We start from the raw sequence: 21,202 nt of genomic DNA on the forward strand, positions 1-21,202 counted from the left end.
ACTCCAATCCGCCCCCTCCAATCTGTCCCACTCTAATCCCAAGCAATCTGCCCACTGTAGTCTGTCCCACTCCAATCCAACACAATCTGCCCTACTCCATCTGCCCTACTCCAATCTGCCACACTCCAATCTGCCACACTGCAATCTACCACACTCCAATCTGCCACACTCCAATCTGCCACACTATATTCTGCCATACTCCATTCTGCCACACTCCATTCTACCACACTCCAGTCTGCCAGAACCCAATCTGCCCCACTCCAATCTGTCCCACTCCAATCTGCCTCACTCCAATCCAGAACAATCTGCCAGAACACCACTAAAAAACAATCTGCTCCACTCCAATTTTCCTCACTCCAATATGCCTGTCCCCATCCAAAACAATCTGCCCCACTCCATTCTGCTCCACTCCAATCTGCCCCACTCCAATCCAAAACAACCAGACCACTTCAATCTGCCTACTGCAATCCAAAGGCAATCGGCCCCACTCCAGTCAAAAACATTCGGCCCCACTCCAATCATCCCAATCCAATCTTCCCCAATCCAATCCAAAACAATCTGCTGCAATCCAAAATAATGTGCCCCACTCCAATCCAAAGCAATCTGCACCACTCCAATTTGCCCGACTCTAATCTAATCCACCCACTCATCCCAATTCACCCCACTCCAATCAACTTCACACCAATCCAATAAAACCTCCTACCAATCTAATCCACCTCACACCAATTCAATCCACCTCAATCCAAACAATCCAATATACCCCACTCCCTCCTCAAACCACCCCACTTCAATCCAAAACAATCTGCCCCACTCCAATCCAAAACAGTCTGCCCCACTTCAAACCATCCATTCCAATCCAAAACAATTTGCCCCACTCCAATCCAAAACAATCTGCGCCACTCCAATCAGCCCCCCTCCAATCTGTAGCACTCCAATCCCAAACAATCTCCCCACTCCAATCTGCCCCACTGCAATCCAAAACAATCTGCCTCACTCCAATCTGCCCCATTCCATTCTGCCCGCTCCATTCTTTCCAATACCATTCTGCGCCACTCCGTTCTGCTCCACTCCATTCTGCTCCACTGCCACACTCCATTCTGCCCCACTCCATTCTGCCCAACTCCATTCTGCCACACTCATTCTGCCCCACTCCAATCTGCCCCACTCTAATCCAAAACTCCAGTTCGCTCCCCTCAAATCCAGAACAATCTTTCAGAACACTACTCCAAAACAATCTGCCCCACTCCAATCTGCCCGCTCCAATTTTCCCCACACCTATATGCCCCAAACCAATTTGCCCCACTCCTATCCAAAACAATCTGCCCACTCCATTGGTCCCACTCCAATCTGAAGAACTCCAGTCCAAAGGCACTCCGCCCCACACCAATCTGCCCCACACCGGTCCAAAACAATCGGCCCCACTCCAATCATCCTACCCAAGCTTCCCCACTCTAATCCAAAACAATCTGCCCCAATCCAGAATAATCTGCCCCACTCCAATCCAAAACAATCTGCCCCACTCCAAATTATCTAACTCTAATCTAATCCACCCACTCCTACCAATTCACCCCACTCCAATCATCTTCACACTAATCCAATACACCTCCCACCAGGGCCGGACTGGCTTCTGGGCGTTTTGGAATGCTACTGAGCTGAGGGCTGATTTTGTTGATGGGGACCTGCTTGTACTGAACGGAATTTGTTTTGCTTTAATTATTCAAAGCACATGCAGGTCTCCATCAACTAAATCAGCCCCCACCGCAGTGAAATCAGCCCCCAGCTCAGCAGCATTCCAAAACGCCCGGTAGTAAGTCCGGCCCTGCCCCCCACCAATCCTATACACCTCACACCAATACACTACACCTCAATCCAACCCAATCCAATATACTCCACTCCCTTCCCAAACCACCCCACTCCAATCCAAAACAATCTTCCCCAATCCAATCCAAAACAACCTGCCCCAATCCAATCTAAAACAATCTGTCCCACTCCAATACAAAACAATCTGCCCCACTCCAACACAAAGCTATCCACCCTCTCCAATCCAGCCCATCTACCCCACACCAATCCACCCCACCCCAATCCAACCCAATCCACCTCACCCCAATCCAGTCTACCCCACTCCACTCTAATTCACCCAATGCAATCCACCTCAATCAAATCCACCCCACCATAAACCAGTTTACCCTACCCCAGTCCAATGTACCCCACTCAATCCAATTCACCTCACTTCAATTCAGTCCACCCCACTGCAAACAAATCGACTCAACCCCACCCCACCCCACTCCATTCCACCCCATTCCAGTCCACCTCACTCAATCCATTTCACCCCACTCCAATCCGCCCCCTCTAAATGCAATCCACCCCAATCCAGCCTAACTCAATCCAATCCACCCCAACCCTGTCCAGTCCACCTCACCCCAATCCAATCCATCCCACCCCAACCCACTTCAATCCAATCAACCCTAGTCCATTCCACCCCAATTCACCTCAGTCCAATCCAGTCACCCCACTTCAATCAAGTTCACCCCACTCCAATCCAATCCACCCAACACTAATACACCCCATCCATTCCATTCTAGTGCACCCCAGTTCACTCCACTCTAATTCACCCCACTCCAAACCACCCTACTCTAATCCAGTCCACCCCACCATAATCCAGTACTATCACTCCAATTGATTCACCCCAAACCAATCTAATCCACCCTATTCAGTCGACCCACTCCACTCCAATTCTCCCACTCCAACTCACTCTACCCCAACCCAATCCATGCCAATCTACTCCAATCCAGTCCACTACCTCAATCCCCTCCCCCACTCCACCCTATTCCACCCAACTCCACTGTATGCCACTCCACTGTACGGCACTACACTCTAGGACACTCTCTGCCACTGAACATATGAACTCTACTCTAGTCTACTCAACTCTCCGACACTCTACTCCCCCTACACCACTCTACCGCTCTACTCCAATAAATCCAGTCTATGACACTGTACTCCCAGCACTCCACTCTAGGACACTCCACACCACTAACTTTTAGTCATGCTGAACAGCAGCCACACTGATATACAACTTGGCAAAAACACATTGCTAAAGTAATAGCTCTTGTATAGGCGAAACCTATTGACATTGCCGGTGCTTGTTACTATTTTTGAAAGCATTTGCACATGCTTGTTAAACTGTGGAATTTTTACTTTTTCAGTTTTCATGACTATTGTTTTCAAATAAGAAATAATCATAGGCTTGCCAAGGCTACGCCTCCTGGTTTTACAAATGCTTGTCAATTTTCTAAAATTCAGAGACTAGTAATTTGTCACGATTACAGTTACAACTCAAACGACAATGTACTGTGTTTCGAAATGAATTATTTTGAATTACGTTTACAAATAGGGGTTCTCCCATGTCACAGATTGACTTTTCATGATCCTTGTCTTCTTTTGATCAATCAATATCATAAAACGTGATTTAAGAAGTTTAATTGATCAACATTCTGCGAAAATAGTGAAGATGACCTCCTAATTGAAGTAATTAAACATCAAAGGTGTGGTTTTTATGTGTCCTTGCTCGCAAGTCATGATTTTGCCTTAATTCTGTGAAGGAAAACAGAACTGCAGGGGGAACATGATGTGTCGGTGCAGAACTTGCCGAAACAGCTAAGAAGTTCTGGAGTCTAACGATAATTTAAAGAACATAGCACCCACATGAAACATACATGTTGAGAGTGCTAACCACCAAGCATGTTTATTAATCAGAGAGGATGCATTGCAGACATCGTTTTCGGTCACTGGGACCGCACCCCCCAGACGGCGGGTGTGAAGCCGCCAGAACTTCCAATGCGATGCAGCCCGCTATCATCAGTTTTGTCTTGCCTGGATTTAGCGACTGCCAGCTGTCACACCCGCAGACTGATATTCAATCCAGACACCGAGACTACCACACACAAATGCTCTGGGTGATATGGGCATTATCAAGTTACTGGTGGTATGCCCCGGGATTCCTCAGTACTGGTGGTGGACGTATAATTACAAAGATCATATTGACATATCCAGTAGGCTTCCAGAGGGGTCTTAAGTACATGTTGAGTGGAGATGGAAAAAGATCTGACCCTTGTGTCTTTGTTCTTATTTAGGCAGTGATGTCACAGCTACTGTGTGCAGACTTCAGGCATCTCTCCGACTGTCAGGTGCTCCAGCTAACATCTGACCCAGGCTCTTTCAGAAATACGGCCAATATATTTATTGGAATAATGTGCATAGTTTAGATAGCCGACCCAACTGCACGAGACCAATCTCTTAGGGGTTGACAGTGAAAAGGTAGTTTTTCAAATAAACGCTTTTCGTCATGTAAACAACTGTTTGTTGCCTCTTGCATTTAATTGCATGATTCAAAAGTAAATTAGTACAATGATGCAAATAATCCCTTCTTTATCGATTTTGTTTCAAAATTCTACTCAAATGCCTATGGTTGCTCTCCGTGCAGTCTTTTATTTAAGCTCTGGATCACTTTTCAGCTTAAACCTATCTATCCGTTAATCACATTCAGCCATAAGTGAAATATGATCTAAATATATTTGCCATATTTTAGTATTCGGTTCCAACAGCTTTTATTCTCTAACGTTCTCACGTGGCACCATTGGGTTTTCGGGTACTCTAAAAAGTTAATTGTCATATTTGTCACTTGGCCCTTTCTGTTCCCCTGCGCCATGTGTTGTCTTCTTTTGGTTGCATAGACTTACGGACATGGTTACATCTGCTGATTGGTGCCCAAAGCCAGATTTTCAACTTTCAGTTTTGCATTACATTTTATCCCAGGTGAGATATTTAAATCTTGATTAAAAAAAGTTCAACTTTAGAGCATTAAAACATGCTTTAGCTGTATGCAAACAATATCACTAGATCCAAGGGTCAGTATCTGTAGACACTTTAAATTACCAGCCCGCTACTCCATCCCTTGTAATATTCAGTTCCAGAAGTTCCCTCTCCTGGCATTTTGAGAAAAAGTGGAAGACAGAAAGGGAAAGAAACATTCCCTTGCCGTTCGTTAAGGCGTGTGTGTGTGTGTGTGTGTGGGGGGGAGGGGGGGCGGGGGGGCTGGAGCGGGGTGTCCTTCTGCACACAAAAACAAAACAAGCATTTACAATGCAACGGTCTCGCCTTTGCAAAAGTTAGAGCTATTGGCATTGTAAATGACAACATTTTTATGTATGTGTTGGTTTTGAAAACAGATAAATAAATGGCATTTTCATTTACATTGCCAATAGCTTAATCTCTCGCAAATGTGAGACCTATTGCATTTGCACACACACACACACACACACACAGCCACACACACACACACAGCCACACAGAGCCACACACACGCACAGGCACACACTCAGAGCCACCCACACAGTCATACACAGAGCCCCAGAGCATAATTCCAAGAGCCAATGTAGTTTAAAAATTACTTGTGAAGAAGCATCCGGGGCACTGTGGAGGCACCGACAGCTCCTACCTATCTTGACAGGTCACTCTCCACCCTTCTTGACTGGTCACTTTCCACCCATCTTTTTATGCCACTTTCAGTCCATCGTGATGTATCACGCCACCTGTTGTGGCAAGTCACTTGTCAGGCGACCCTCCATCATTCACTTTCAGCTCTTCCGGACAGATTGCGTCCACCCGTCCTGACAAGTTACTCTGAGACTCTCCTGACAGCTGCTGTCCTCCAGTCGTCGTGACAGCGTGCACCCATCCTGACAGGACGACTCCCCCTGCAAAGTGCCTGCAGCACTCACTCCTCTCAGTGCTGGGGCACGGGGCACAGCTCCTTGAAGCGGCGGGCAGCACTGTAAGAGAAGGCATGTACTCACCAGGAGCAGGGAGGCCGCCAGGGGTGGCAGCGGTGCCCGGGGGCGGCGGCTGTCCTTGCGAGGGCAGGAGGTTGGGTGCTTCTGGAGGCGCTGCTACCGGACAGGGAGTTCTTCTGTGCTCTGCCCCGCGGCCTCTCCCTGCCCCTCCTCCTCCTCTCCTAGCCCTCCCTCCCTTCCTCCCGGCAGCAGCTCGCGCTTCCTGAGCCTAGGTGCGGAGGTAGCGGCAGTGTTCCCCGCAGGTGCGCCGTGCACAGTGTGCAGAGGCCTAGGGCACAGGCAGAGCTCGAGCCGGGACAGGCGGCGCGGAAGAGAGCGGGCTCAATGCCACAGAGGGGCGCTGCATAGATGCGCGTGGAGGTACTGATGCTGTGCAGCGAGGGGGCATACTGGAGACATTGCGCGTTCGAGGGCAGAGACTCCGAGGTGGGAGGGGCGGGGGCGTTGGGGTGGTTAAAAAGGAGTGAGCAGTGGTTCACCCCTAAACAGAATGGGAGACACTTTGTGGGGTTAGAGTGTGTGGGGGCAGCTCTAAGGCGTTGAACGGGGGGAGAACCCTGAATGCAAAGGCAGGAGATTCCCAGCAACATGCTGGGACCATGCGTGAGCCGGAAGGAACATACGGGAACCAGGGACAAGAACCCCAGGTGCAAGCCAAGAACACGGGGTCCATTTGCGGAGTGTCAGGAGGGCTGAGAACACGGGCGGCCACAGCAACAAAACTCGCAAGAACTGAGGGCCCAGTAAAGGCATCCATTGGGAGATTCAGGTGCAGGCTGCCACAGCGGCTCGCCCTCAAGAGCCCAGAAATAGCCCTGGGGCAGAAGGGGGGGCTAGGAACCCGGAACTCGGGCTCCCCTGGAGGAGTCCAACAAGGCAAGAGCCCAGAACTAGGACTGGGGCAGAGGGGGGGGGGTTAGGGACCCGGACACAGACTGCGGAGTCCAACGAGGGAGCCTCACACCTAAGAAGCCTCTCTTTATCTGGCTGCCAGGAACCTTTCCCTGCCTGGGCCAGCCCCTGCTGTGCCGGCTCCACTTCATGTCTTATTTTTATATCCCCACTCCCCGCACAAAATCCGGAGACACTCGCACTTGCCCACACCTGGCATCCTGCCCCCGGGCAGAGCAGGCCAGCTCTGCCAGGTCACATTTCATCACAACAAACTTATTCAAAACATACAAACGTTATTTTTTAGGTGAAACAACAAAGGCCTGATTGTTGTGAAGGACGAAGTGAAGAGTGAAGAATTTCTCTCCCTCCCCCCACCCCATACAAACCCTTCTGGGCCCTGGGAGGACCTCATCGACACAGGCCTATAGCACAGGCGCATACCGGGCAGGTACTGTCAGGCTCTAGGTACACACATTATATATAGTACAGCGCTAGGGTCGTCTGCAAAGCTGGCAAGGCGTGCGTTGGACAGTACCAGAGCGGCCCGCTTGAGGAAATATAATTTTTGGTCAAGTTGTGTTCCCCAGCGAGAACCCCACCGTCTCCATGTACTAGCTTGCAGTGCATGTAATTTCCCTCCTGTGCCAGCTACGAAGACGCAAATACATTTGCGTCCATCTTTAACTTGTCCTCTTTCAGATCCGCCATGAACGGATTGAATATTCAGTTCCTATCTATGCCGTGCCACCGTCTTTTTGTGGTACACTTTACACGTTTTTCAGCTCTGGCGAAAGTAGGCCCAGATTCTGCCATGAAGCCTTTTTCGAGTTCTCTCCTGTTTCCTGACTCCGAGGGCCGCAGCCCAGGCTACCTCTGTGCCAGTGGCCCCCACCTTACTTCTTGCGCGACTCCGGTGCATAGCCTAACCTCTGCCTGCCAAGACTGTATTCAACCTTCGAATTATCTGCTCCACTCCTCGAAAACACATTCCTGTCTCGTAGCTCAAGTAAACATCCTCTCAGCTGCAGGAGCAGAGGGCCCGGCTCTTCTGTCTCCGTGCAAGTAATTCATAGACTCCTTTGCCATGGTAGGCCCATGCCCCCTCACCCCGCATGCCGACATGTAGACACATGTACACGCATTCATATTCAGAATAGGGTAGTCTATGTCTAGAGACCTTTTCCCTTCCAGATACTACTGTTCCTTAAACATATGATATCAGATACGATTTGGGACTAGGTTGATCTGACATCCCAGACTTATGTCTCCACTTATGTCTACACTTGTAGTGCTAAAAGTCAAGTCCCCTTCGCCCTCCAGTTACACGTCAGATCCACGTCAAACAGCTGCGCGCGCATCTCTGCCATATAATTATGCTGACACTGCAGGATTCTCTAGTGGTTCCGCCTACTTGTGACATCATGTTAAATGACGTATCTGGTGTACACCTTCATGCACGCCTATTGCCATGCCTCTTTTGTGACGTTTTCATGTTTTATCTCTCCTTTTTTCAGCAGTCACGCCTACTATTACGCCTACTGTATGCTCATACATTGTAATGCATTGACTATATATATGTACTTTTGTAAACAATATGTTGTCTGTCTTCCCTTCCTGAACCCTGTGTGGTGAATGGAATGGTTATGCCACCTTGGCTCGAGCCAATAACCCAATTCCTTTTACAGGAATAAAACCCTTTTGAGTTAACCTCAATATCTCGGATTCTGCCTCTCATTTTTCTGAGTTATTCTTATTGATTATTGATAGCAAATTAAGTATAGGTAATCGATATTACCACAGTTCTGGCGCCCGAACAGGGACCCCTCCCCCACCCCACGCGCCGGTGGTGTGTTGCAGGCCTGGCCCCCTGCCCACAGCCGGACGGACACTTACGCGTACCCGCAGGATTTCCTGTATCTCCCTCAGGCCAACGGAGGTGACTGAGGCTGCGATCAACACCCAGACGAGGCGGTGAGGCGTGCGGAGGATCCCGACCTGAGCCTAGCTGAGAGAGCAAGATCCGTGGTATACCGAGGCCCGCCAGGTTCCGAAGTTTCCGAAGTATCTGCGTCGAGTCCGAATCCAGTCCGAGTCGAGTCCAGTCCAGAGTTTTCCGAGGCCTTCCGTTTCTGTGCTTCCTGGTGAGTACCGTTGCTAGGGACGCATCCTGACGTGCGCATTAGTTTGTGCCGGTCAAGTCGGGTTCGGGTACACGAGCCTGTTCTGCACTGTTCAGCAGTGTATCTGTACTGTATAGCAGTACATCTAGTCTGCACCCGTAAAAGGTGTATCTGTGCCGTTTAGCGGTACATCCTGTTGCACTTGTCATTGTTATCGATTAATGTGGTTCGTTCTTGAAATGTTTTAATGTGTCATTCAAATGTCGTGGTATGAGTGAATGTTCGATTTTCATTGTTGTGCTTAAACGTGTCTTATGTATAGCATGTTAGTGTCCACATCTGAGTAAGAACCTAGTAGCCAGATTTCAGAATGCCGTTGTTTTCCAAATTAAGACAAATAAAAACCCGTAAGGGGGTTCTAGAAGAAGCTGTTCCCATTCCACCTAGGGACACTCCAGGGTACTTTATGTACCATAAACATGGCCTAGATGCTGTGTTATTTCTCGATTTATGGGTAGACTACACTAAAGAACTGTCGGAGAATCAGAGATGGCCCGCCGCAGGGACATGGGATGCAGATTGCATCATGAGAGTAGAAGAAGCGTTATGGAAAAAGAAAGCTAGACAGTCACAGAAAGATGCCATCGAGTTATGGCGTAAAGAGTCGCACAGGCGCACAGAAAAAGCTCATAGATTAGAAGAGAAGAGTAAGGAGGACCCCGAAAAGGTCCGAGAAAACGCATTAGTTGAGGAAGGTATCAGAGTAAAGTTAGAACAAGTAGACAGACAGCGAAATACGCTTATGAATGGCATGTTCCCCATCTTGTCAAAGGGCCTGCCCAAGGCCTCTCCAGAAACACCGAAGGACTTACCACCCCCATTGCTCCCGACTAAAACACATCCGAGGACAGCAAAGGACGTTTTCCTTTCTTCCTACCTAGACGATGTTGCTCCCACCTATGTTAATACCCCAGCTCCATTGCCCCCCGCGCCTGCGCCTAACGGTCTGAATCCTTATGGCCTTCCTCCCCGACAAGCTACTCCTCCCCCGAATCCTCCTGCTCCTGGTCTTCCAGTTCTCCCTCCACCTCCTCCTACTTCCCTTGATACAGACCCTTTCGGAGCCGGTGCCTCAGGAGGCGCGTCCGGAGGGGCAGGTTACCGGACCCCGCCACCAAACCCTCGCCTGAGTCTTAGAGAGGTGTCACAACAGCGTACACCCAAAACAGATATTACAATTTATGGAGATCGCCTTGAAGATTGTAGATATGACCCGGTACCTGGTAAAAAGAATGACATAGAAATGTTACTCGCATCAGTACGTTTACGTCGAGTCACGAACTTCTTAATGACACTACCTGGAATGACAGAACATATGGATCAAATATATAAGTTTGTGCAGACAGGAGTAGGGCCTGAATGCATTAAGGAGGCCATGGCCCATCAGAAAGTGGAAACTAAAGCCAGGTTATTACGGTTTCTTATAAACTGTTTTATTCGAGAAGCAGATAGGCCGGGTGCGAACCCGGCTGACCTGAAAGCACTCCATAGGTGGGGCCGACATATAGCCGATGGACAGCATGACAAAGAAGCCAGTATAGATAACATGTACCGAAGGATCAGAACTTCGATAACTAAGATGCATGAGCAAAGAAAGACCGAACCAGCAGTAGATTCAGACAAACAAGAATCCGACGAGGAGGAGGCAGAGGAAGAACCAGAGACACCAGTACAAGCACAAACACTAGTTCAAGAACAAATGCCAGTTAGAGACATGATAGCGTATGTAGGTAAAGGAAGACCGTTTAAAGATCCAGTGCGTCTAGTGCGCCCGGAATGTAAAAGAATATATCAGGAAGCCATGTGTAATCCTAAAACTCCCGAACACTTATTCCAAGCCACCGACCGAGTGCTTCAAGAGCGCATGGGGTATCATGAACTTGATTCCATGGATGAACAAGAATTAGCCAGGTCAGCCGTGCAATGGGCTGACAGTTCTGAGAAATATGGTGATGATGTGCTAGCGCACACGTTTCTGAATTTGACACCGAGTGAACAGCGTTTAGCTGGTATGTACATGATACAGCATCTGCTCTTATTGTATAAAAGTCAACATTCTGATCCAGGACCCCTGCGCGATATACTAATTGAACTGGTCACGAACAGATGGAGAGGTCTAAGTACTGACCTGATTAAAGTAATTCTAGAACACCGCCACAAGTATAATACATTCTTAAGTCCGCAGGTTACCCCAGTACCCGTTATGGAGCGAAAGACCATGTATTACATGGATAGACAGAATCCGTTGCGAGAAGTGCACCCCGTACAGAATGCAGACCACACGCTTAGACGTGTATTTGTGTATACTCCTGTAACTAAAATGGAATTATTGGAAATGAAGAAATTAGTACCCAGTCACGATAAAGATCCTGCAGGTTTCCACCGTGAAATAAAGGATATGTTATTAATGGGCGATTACACTTATCCCGACCTTATGAAAATATTGAAAGTATTGTTGCCTCCAGGCATATACGAGAAACTGAAAGAAAAAGAATGGGAGGTGGGTAATGCAAAGATTGATTGGGCTGCATTAGAGGATGAAGAAAGTACTCGAGTCCCAGGCCTAGGGCTTGGGGATAAAGTTAAAGCATTACCAGGTTTATTAATACAGGTGTTGCCACGTTTATTGAGTACGAAAAAGGAAGATTGGGGTGCAATTTCAGCATGCAAACAGAAACCTGATGAAGACACTAGTGATTTTTACACACGATTTGAGAAATGTTTTGGTATTAACAGTGGTTTGAAACCGAGTAGCGAGTCATATCCACATCTTTTTGTAACGAAATTAGTCGAGAATTCTCTGCCCCAGGTTAAGAATAGAGTACTGAAAGTAGAAAGCACTTGGCAAGCTAACACTCCTTCACTAATGTTACAAATGTTACAGTATCACCAGAATAGACTCAGAGAAGAACAAGAACATGAACAGAGACGTATGAAAGATACGAAAATGAAAATGTTAGTTGCTCAGTCAGTTCCTGCTGATGGTCAGAAAAAGGGTGCGAACCAAGCTAGTAATACGTCAGTTTCTGTAAAGGGTGTATGTAATTATTGCAAGCAGCCAGGTCATTATATAAATGAATGTCCCGTTCTGAAACATAATATTGCCACGGGCAAGACAAAAGAGAGACCGCGTCCTCCTAGACAAGATCAGACTTCACAACAAGTACCCCAGAATACACAGCAGATCGCACCAATGTCGGCTCCTTCACAGACAGTAGCGATACCTCAGCAACAGCCCATTACTGCAACGCAAACCACGACACAGCAAATGTATCAGTATGCGCAGAACGATTACCCTGACTACCAACGATACACATGAGACAGCCTAGAGAGTGAATTCCGCTTGCCTCTTATTGAAGTTCCTGTAGATCAGAATGGTCCTTATGTGCACAGTCAAGTTTTAGGGAAAGACAGAAAGTTTCTCATTGATACAGGGGCAAGCAGAACCACGATCAGTCACGATGAAGTACCAGGGGCACCCCTCTCAGGCTCACAGAACGTGTCCCTCGGATTTTCAGGAAAACCCATTATTAACGAAGTATCACAACCCCTCCCTCTTGCAGTAGGTCCTCTGACACGGACTACAGATTTATTGCTCACGAAATCATGTCCAGAAAATCTTTTAGGCATAAAAACACTGAAAGCTTTAGGAGCTATCATCTGCTGTTCTCCCGAGGGAGTACGATTATTTTTGCGAGATTTCAAAGGCCATTATGTATTGAGAGATATGGATCCCAGACTACAGAAAGTCCCTGCCCACCTGTGGGCGCAGGGCCCTACTGATGTAGGTTGCATGCACATAACCCCATATCGAGTCACACTCAAAGCAGGAGTGGTATTACCACGAATTCGACAATACAAGTTACCCCCGGATGCTGTAGTGGCTTTACTGAGAATCATTGACGAGCTCATCGCACAAGGAGTGGTCGTGGAAACGGACTCTAATGTGTGTAATTCTCCTATCATTCCTGTTCTTAAACGTACTGACCCAAATGCTCCCCCTGTTTATCGATTGGTTATTGATCTGCGCGAATTGAACAAGTGCATTGTACCACAGTACCCTGTGGTCCCAGATATCTCTTCATTATTGACAGCTATTGATTCCGAAGCAGCGTTCTTTACTGTAATAGATCTCAAGAATGCTTTCTTCAGTGTTCCTATTGACCCGGAAAGCCAATTTTTGTTCGGATTCAGTTTAAATGGCCGATCTTTTAAATTTGCCCGTGCACCTCAAGGATTCACAGAAAGCCCCAGTATCTATAGTCAAGCACTGAAAAAACAACTCGACAGCATCCATATGCCAGTTCACACTGCTCTGCTTCAATATGTCGATGATCTGCTGATCACCGCTCGAAGCGAACCCGAATGCGAAAATGCATCCCTGATTGTTCTGAATTTCCTGGCCGACAAGGGGCACAAGGTGTCTCCTTCGAAGCTGCAATTCTGTGTTCAGCAAGTTGTGTACCTGGGTCACTTGCTGTCCAAAGTGGGGAGACAGCTCACACCTGATCGCATTCAGTTAATTGTAAACATGTCACCGCCCAGAACACTAAAGGAGGTACGGGCCTTTATAGGCCTCACCTCATACTGTAGACAATGGATTCCCCAATATGCATTTCTAGCCAAGCCACTCATTCAGTTAACGACACAGGGGGCAGCGACTACGTCTGTCCTCCCTTGGACTCAGGAACATACACAAGCTTTTGAAGACTTAAAGAAAGCCTTATGTCAAGCACCTGTCTTAGCAACACCATGTTACAGTAAGCCTTTTACACTTTTTGTCACAGAACGTGAAGGTACTGCTTTGTCAGTCCTCACTCAGGAACAAGCAGGTTCACACAAGCCTTGTGCTTATTTTTCCAGTACACTAGACCCAGTAGCACAAGCCCTTCCAGCATGTTTGAAATCAGTTGCAGCAACAGCTTTAGCAATTAGACAGAGTGATTCTATCGTGTTAGGACATCCATTGACAGTACAGGTTCCACATTCTGTAGAAGTCCTCTTGAATCGGACTCAAACCCAGCACCTGACTATCGCAAGATTGACAGGTTATGAATTGACATTGTTTCAGCCACACATTGAAATCAGACGCTGCAGTACATTGAATCCAGCCACGTTATTGCCATTAAATGGAGTAGATCCATTAGCACATGATTGCATTGAAGTTATCACTATCACGACAAAGCCTAGACAAGACTTAACAGATGTTCCGTTACCAGATCCAGACCTGACACTTTATGTGGATGGTTCATGTATGAGAACAAAGACAGGTGAATTAGTGGCAGCTTACGCCGTCACGACAGACACAGAAGTCATTGAAACAAACTGTATTGACACTTTATCAGCTCAAGCTGCAGAGCTTATTGCTCTGACACAAGCATGTATTCAAGCTAAGAATAAGAGAGTCAACATATATACTGATTCACGTTATGCATTCGGAGTCGTACACGACTTCGGAGTCCTCTGGCGAGAGAGAGGTTACTTAACTTCTCACGGTGCCAATATCCAACATGGTCCCCTCATTCAAGCTCTGTTAGATGCAATACATCTACCCACTGCAATCTCTATCATGAAATGTAAGGCACATACTAAGGTTACTGATGCCATTTCCCAGGGTAACGACCTGGCAGACCGAACAGCAAAGCAAACTGCTCAAAACCGAACTCATGTAACTGATCAGACACAAATAGGGGTTCCAGCACACTGCATGACAGTTAGGGATCCCGCACATGATGTAATCGACATACAGTCACATGCAACACCGGATGAAATTAAGGAATGGACTAAACTAGGAGGGGTCCAAACAGACCAGGGATGGATGACGAAGGGAAAATCTACATGGTTTCTCCCCGATTCTATGGTACAAGTCATCATTAATACAATACATAGTCCCGCACACCTTGGAGAGAAAGCTATGCTTGACAGTATTCAACACATATGGTCCAATAAAAACTTACGGGCAGCAGCCAAACAGAAAGTGCGTACTTGCATGATCTGTGGTCAGTTCAATCCAGGTAAAAGCATCCCCGTAGAGCAAGGTGGATTTCAGCCTCCCGATCACCCTTTTGAAGTCCTCCAGATGGATTATATCCAGATGGAACGCTGCCGAGGTTTTAAATATGTCCTCGTAGTCGTGTGTGCTCTTTCCCGATGGATAGAGGCATACCCAGTTCCCGATTATACTGCTCCGACTACTGCCAAGCAGTTAGTCCGTGAATACTTCCCGCGGTATGGTTTGCCCCGTATCGTGTACTCAGATAATGGTCAGCCGTTCTCATCCGCACTTGTAGAAAATATTACACTCCTGTTAGGTTATAAGTGGAAGTTCCATTGTGTCCGGCATCCCGAGGCAGCAGGTCTCGTGGAGCGTCATAATCAAACATTGAAAATCCGACTTTCCAAGATCTGTAGAGACAAAGGTATAGACTGGATAGTTGCCTTGCCGGTCGCCCTCTTCTATATGAGGATGGTGGCCCATTCCCGTTCTGGGCTATCTCCGTATGAAGTGGTCTTCGGTAGGCCACCGAATATGTGGGGGACGCCCATTCCACGTAAAATAACTGATGTTGATTGTCTTATGCTGACAGATTACCTTGCCTCCTTGATGTCTGCACTACAATCTTGTCGTTCACAGGTAGCTGCAGCCTTTCCCGACAACACCGAGACGAAGCCCCATGAGGTGGTACCTGGTGACTTTGTGTACGTCAGAAATTTCGACCGGAAGAGCCCGCTGGAGCCCCGCTGGCAGTCGCCGAAGTTGGTTCTGCTTACGACGAGGACCGCTGTAAAAATCGAGGGCAGGAAGGGGTGGCTGCATTCCAGCCACGTAAAGAAATACTTTGGACTTCCTTCGGACTTGGACACTAAGCCCTGCCCTCCTCCACAAACTGACACAAAACTCCCTTTGGTCGAGAAAACTGCCTCAGAACTTTACAGACAAAAGTTACGATCTAGCAAGTCAGACAGTTTAATTGTTTAAGTCCTCCCCTAGGTGAATCGGTTAAATTAGTTTCTGACATGTACCCCCTAGATCGAGATAGAGAGAGAGATAGACAAAGACAACATAAGAAAAATGCGTATTGCAAATCACTTCGTAGTCGCTGCATAGTGACACTACTTGTTATGTTTTTCCTATGTTTGCTGGTTATCACTGCTGGTATTCTTCTGCATATATACTACCCTATATTCAAGCGTGCTACTTATAATGCTACTACTGAACATTCTTTTAGTGAATTACCGCCTCATGAATTGTCATATAGACTTGCGCTGCGCAACAACACTTTCATTAGTATGTTACATCATTCTCACCAGACTACCAATGCTACTAATTGTTGGATATGTGGTCGACTCCCTCCTTACCAAGACAACAAGGGTGTTTTGCCCCTTTTCCCGTACCCGTTCACCCACAATGGTACATGCGCTGCATGGTTCAAAATGCTTAATTCTCTAGTATCTACTGCTGCTATTTATGAAGGTAACTGGGTTTGGGGAAACCTGAACATAGTCTTGCTTAAGGTATGCTACCCTGACAAGGAGGGACTCCCCGTTGCTACTGGAACTGATATAGAAAATGAAGTATATGGGTTAGGTAATTACACAGTCACTTTCATGATTCTATCTGTCGAATCCGATGCTGCTCCTGTCCTGCCTGCTATGGCAGTCTTGCCTGTCACCGGTGAACTATGTGTTCGCAAGAATGGTTCTGTACACGTAGGTCATAGTAAATGCACCACTATAGTCGAATTTACTGATCATGGTAGATCCACGTTTAGGGCTTTGCGTCATTCCTATTTTGTTTGCGGTCGTACTGCATATGTCCGTCTGCCTTTAGACTGGGATGGTACCTGTTATATTGCATTCCTTCTGCCACCCGTATTCCTAGCCCCTCCTGATTATCATAGAAACACCAATCTAGTAAAACATAGATACCAGAGAGATCTCCCGCTTGTCGATTATACTGAAACTGCCTGGGAGAAATATACAGATTTCAATAAAGGTTTCTTCCCCTACTTAGGTGCTGTCTTTAACAGTAAACTGATACGAAAATTAACTAGAACCCTCGAAGCAGTAGTGAATGAAACTACTTCAGCACTAGGTAACTTAACGGAGGAGCAGTCCGCTATGCGGGTTGTTGTTCTTCAAAATCGTCTTGTTATTGACGTCATCTTGGCAGATAGGGGTGGAGCTTGTAAGGTCATCGGGTCAAGCTGCTGTATTTTTATACCTAATAACGCGCCAACGGTGTATAAAGCTATTACACGTCTTCATAAAATCGCAAGTTTGATTCATCAGAATCCAGGCACCTGGACTTGGTCCGGTTGGTTCTGGACAACGTTGTCAGCCTGGGGGTGGAAGATCCTATCCCTCCTAGGTATTGGTTTTCTCGTAGTATTCAGTTGTTGCCTGTGTCTCCAATGCGGACCGGCAATTTGTGGCTTGTGTGCCACTTCATGTGTTCCACATTCAAGTTCCCATTCAAAGCGCATAAAGCAAGAAGAGCAAATAATGTTAAGTGAACAAGTCGATCAATTGATGAATATCGATGTATCATGAAGGGTCCGTGGGGAACAAGGAGGGAATGAGGAAATATAATTTTTGGTCAAGTTGTGTTCCCCAGCGAGAACCCCACCGTCTCCATGTACTAGCTTGCAGTGCATGTAATTTCCCTCCTGTGCCAGCTACGAAGACGCAAATACATTTGCGTCCATCTTTAACTTGTCCTCTTTCAGATCCGCCATGAACGGATTGAATATTCAGTTCCTATCTATGCCGTGCCACCGTCTTTTTGTGGTACACTTTACACGTTTTTCAGCTCTGGCGAAAGTAGGCCCAGATTCTGCCATGAAGCCTTTTTCGAGTTCTCTCCTGTTTCCTGACTCCGAGGGCCGCAGCCCAGGCTACCTCTGTGCCAGTGGCCCCCACCTTACTTCTTGCGCGACTCCGGTGCATAGCCTAACCTCTGCCTGCCAAGACTGTATTCAACCTTCGAATTATCTGCTCCACTCCTCGAAAACACATTCCTGTCTCGTAGCTCAAGTAAACATCCTCTCAGCTGCAGGAGCAGAGGGCCCGGCTCTTCTGTCTCCGTGCAAGTAATTCATAGACTCCTTTGCCATGGTAGGCCCATGCCCCCTCACCCCGCATGCCGACATGTAGACACATGTACACGCATTCATATTCAGAATAGGGTAGTCTATGTCTAGAGACCTTTTCCCTTCCAGATACTACTGTTCCTTAAACATATGATATCAGATACGATTTGGGACTAGGTTGATCTGACATCCCAGACTTATGTCTCCACTTATGTCTACACTTGTAGTGCTAAAAGTCAAGTCCCCTTCGCCCTCCAGTTACACGTCAGATCCACGTCAAACAGCTGCGCGCGCATCTCTGCCATATAATTATGCTGACACTGCAGGATTCTCTAGTGGTTCCGCCTACTTGTGACATCATGTTAAATGACGTATCTGGTGTACACCTTCATGCACGCCTATTGCCATGCCTCTTTTGTGACGTTTTCATGTTTTATCTCTCCTTTTTTCAGCAGTCACGCCTACTATTACGCCTACTGTATGCTCATACATTGTAATGCATTGACTATATATATGTACTTTTGTAAACAATATGTTGTCTGTCTTCCCTTCCTGAACCCTGTGTGGTGAATGGAATGGTTATGCCACCTTGGCTCGAGCCAATAACCCAATTCCTTTTACAGGAATAAAACCCTTTTGAGTTAACCTCAATATCTCGGATTCTGCCTCTCATTTTTCTGAGTTATTCTTATTGATTATTGATAGCAAATTAAGTATAGGTAATCGATATTACCACACGCTCTCAGGAGACCGACGGCACGGACGCCTGCAGCAGAAGCTCGGCGCTGTCAGGACTTCACGGACACCCAATCCCCGGCGCTGTCGGGAGGACAGTACTGACGCCCACAACAGAGCCTTGGTGCTGCTGAAAGGGCACTTGTGTGTGACGTTCTCTTCGTCCGGTGGGCACAAAAAGTGAACACACACGTTCGAGCTGGCCCTGTGGCACTGGTGACTGCTAATCACAACAGCAATGGTAGTTTTCAGCCAGGCCACAAAAGCGGTTACAAGCAATTCAGCCACATGGGGTTAACCACCTCCGTTCGCTTTCACTTTTCCACTCAAGACTACAAGGGAGGTGATATAAATTACCATCAGAAAATAACCTGAAAAGGCGAGATCTCCATAAAGACACCTGTGCACCCCCCCGTTTGAGCGAAAGTGAGTTGAAATGCCCATGTGCCCTCATAAAGGCCCTTACCCGCTTCTGCACAAAAAAGAGGTGCCTCACCCTCTCACCCCCCTCCCTTAAAAGCAATCCCCACACGCCCTTTTGACACGGAAATGACGGATCACTGAAATAATATCGAGGGACAAAATATTGACTTGCAAAAATATCGTGGACAAAATATCGACAGTCAAAATATCGAGTTTGTATCTACAAACAGGTAAGTACAAAAATATCGAGTACAAAATATCGTTTACAGTAATATAGATGTAAAAAATATCGACTCTATTAAAAACAGTGTTAAATTAAATTGATATTAAATTACTAAAATATACTTAAAAATACTTACATTAACTTATAATTATTAAATAATAAATAAAAATAATAAAAAAAAACTTATAATCTCATTTGTTAAAACATATATATATATATAGTAACATACTATAATTAAATAAGATACTATTATATTACCGTACGATACCAGAAGTGTAAAAAATACTATTCCCACTCCAAAGAGCGCAAGCGTAGGGAAAGCGTTGGATAGCGTAGGGGTAAAAATTACTATTCCCACTCCAGTGGGTGCAACAGTAGGGAAAACTGACCCTAAACCCTAAAAATACCCCTTTACCCAAAAACTGAAAACTGACTCTGAACCCTAAAAATACCCCTTTACCCAAAAACTGAAAACTGACCCTGAACCCTAAAAATACCCCTTTACCCAAAAACTGAAAACTGACCCTGAACCCTAAAAATAGCCCTTTACCCAAAAACTGAAAACTGACCCTGAACCCTAAAAATACCCCTTTACCCAAAAACTGAAAACTGACCCTGAACCCTAAAAATACCCCTTTACCCAAAAACTGAAAACTGACCCTGAACCCTAAAAATACCCCTTTACCCAAAAACTGAAAACTGACCCTGAACCCTAAAAATACTCCTTTACCCAAAATTAATTAATATTATTTAATTACCAATTAATTATTAATTAACAATAACAATAAAGTAAATATATTAGCACATTAGCTGTAATTAATTTAATTTAATAATTAATATTATTTATTCCCAATTAATTAATTAACAATAACTAAAAATTATATATATAAATAAATTACTCTAATTAATGTAGTTAACTAAATAATATTATTTAATTACCAATTAATTACTAATTAAAAATATGTACAAACTTATATTAATTAATTAACTAGTTAATATTAATTAATTACCAATTAATTTTTAATTAAAAATGTGTACTAACATATACTAATTAATTAATTATTATTAAATTACTCCCCACCCTTATCCCCTATTAACCCAACATCCCGCTCCTAAACATTAACTACAATTTATATTACTATTAATACATTTTTTTTATTTTTTTAACCTTTTTTCTACATATTATTGAAATTTTTTACTTTGACTATTTATATATATTTTGTCAATATTTTTGTACTCGATATTTTTTTATCATTATTTTAATCGATATTTTGACCAACGATATTTTTGTTATCGATATTTTATTATTATCAATATTTTTAACTCGATATTTTGTCCATTCGATATTTTTGAGTCGATATTTTATCTGTGCACCGGAAATGACAAAAGCCGGCCCTTCACTGGCTCTAATGGCAGAGTCAGATGTGAGCGCACGGCGGGGCTCCCGTCGAAGTGTGTACGCCGGGTCTGGAGCGAGCAAGCCTCAGCCCTCTGGGCACATACACCCACCTGGATTCAGGTGGATGGGAGGAGAGAGACTGTCTTCAGTTAGTTAGCATGGCACCCCAAATAGCGTTTGAGCCCGCATCTGAAGCTCCGAAGAACAAGCATTGGCCATGTTCATTTTCGTATAAAAAGTGGAAAAGAAAGTAAACACATGGCGCACAACAACAGAAGCGAAACCAGTCACCATGACTCACTCAGTGGTGGGGTGAGGCCGACCCGTGTGAGTATATTGGGGCGTGGCAATGCACAATCTGGAATCTGCGCAAGCTGCCTGCTCTTGCACAGCCCAAATCCTGCAGA

The 21,202-nt window shown here is 45.9% G+C and overlaps 1 protein-coding gene across 1 annotated transcript in view; it reads left to right on the plus strand.

Moving 5' to 3' along the window:
- The window catches only part of GPC3 (glypican 3), a 3,092,951-nt gene that overhangs the window by 3,041,969 nt on the left and 29,780 nt on the right, over positions 1-21,202 (plus strand). The gene's annotated exons all lie outside the window — the stretch shown is intronic.

This window comes from Lissotriton vulgaris, chromosome 4_1, assembly GCF_964263255.1.
Source record: "Lissotriton vulgaris chromosome 4_1, aLisVul1.2, whole genome shotgun sequence".
Taxonomy (NCBI): domain Eukaryota; kingdom Metazoa; phylum Chordata; class Amphibia; order Caudata; family Salamandridae; genus Lissotriton; species Lissotriton vulgaris.